Source organism: Coenobita brevimanus, chromosome 101 (genome assembly GCF_032717465.1).
Source record: "Coenobita brevimanus isolate Jiangsu-jjx chromosome 101, ASM3271746v2, whole genome shotgun sequence".
NCBI classification, from domain to species: domain Eukaryota; kingdom Metazoa; phylum Arthropoda; class Malacostraca; order Decapoda; family Coenobitidae; genus Coenobita; species Coenobita brevimanus.
This window is the reverse complement of record NC_137054.1, coordinates 54,940,618-54,941,753: the sequence shown is the minus strand read 5'-3', so window position 1 is coordinate 54,941,753 and position 1,136 is coordinate 54,940,618. Positions and strand designations below refer to the sequence as shown.

Genomic DNA, 1,136 nt, shown 5'->3' with positions numbered 1-1,136 from the left:
AATCAATCTGTAACATTTTCAAACATGCTATTTCACTGGGAACTGTTTACTGTAAGACTTATTTGTACATTTAATGACAGTGCTGAAGCTTATATTCCCCTAAAAAGCGGCCATACAGTGATTAACGAGCAGTCCTTCCGTTGCTTCGGTTGTGAATTATTTTATTACATTTTCGGGTGGTCCCTCAGACTGAATAAATTATAATAATGTAACTATCTAGGTATCGGAATCAGTAGTCGATACTATCGATACTGGCCAATAAAGTAATCGGTATCGTATCGAAATGCAATAACTGCTATCGCCCATCGCTAGCTGGCAGTACTGTTCTTAGATGTTCTTTTATGTGCTTGTGTGAGCTGGAATAAGCGAATGATATCCAAGTACCAGACAGCAAAGAGCACATGGCACTATGTTTTGATTTGAAGGTATAGTAAGGAGTAAGGAGGACACGGCAGAAGATAATTAAAAACTAAGGGGAGGATTTCAGATTAGGTGAAGGATGTGGATTGTTTGTTGAAACGAATATAATACGGTCTATAGAAAAGTACTGGGACTTCCCGAAAATATCTCTGAGACGGGGAAGGAAGGAGGGAATAATGAAGAACTACCACCAAGCCATAATATGGCTGTATGACATTAAGGCTGCCGTAGAAATGGTCTTGGTGTGAAAGTAGAGTAAGCGAGAAAACGTCAGCGTCAAAGGGAAGCTCTTAAGCTATTCATGTCATGAAACCAAATGTCTAACCTGATAGGAGTAGAGGGAAAATAAAGGCCAGAAGAAACACAGAAATATCAAGAAGTGACATAGGACAGGCCAACGGCCATACCACGTTGAGTACACCGCTTCCCGTCCGATCAGCGAAGTTAAGCAAGTTGGGTCTGGTTAGTACTTGGATGGGTGACCGCCTGGGAACACCAGATGCTGTTGGCATAACTCCCTACGTGTCAAGTGGGGTTGGTGGAGGATTAGTGCCCCTCCCTGTAAAACAAGTAACTCTAAGCCCTTGGCCACCCTGTTTGGGATACATGGCGTCTGGCAATGAATGAATGAATGAACATAGGACAGAAGAGAAGAAGAAGACAATATAGTGAGAAAGACTGGAGACAGAAAGACCCCTTTTATTTGACTCTTGCAA

The 1,136-nt window shown here is 42.1% G+C and overlaps 1 non-coding gene across 1 annotated transcript; it reads left to right on the top strand.

Moving 5' to 3' along the window:
- Positions 1–813: 813 nt before the first annotated feature.
- LOC145415280 (5S ribosomal RNA) lies at positions 814–931 on the top strand. The gene has a single exon (XR_013900057.1). It is a non-coding gene; the product is annotated as a 5S ribosomal RNA (ribosomal RNA).
- The last annotated feature ends 205 nt before the right edge of the window (positions 932–1,136 follow it).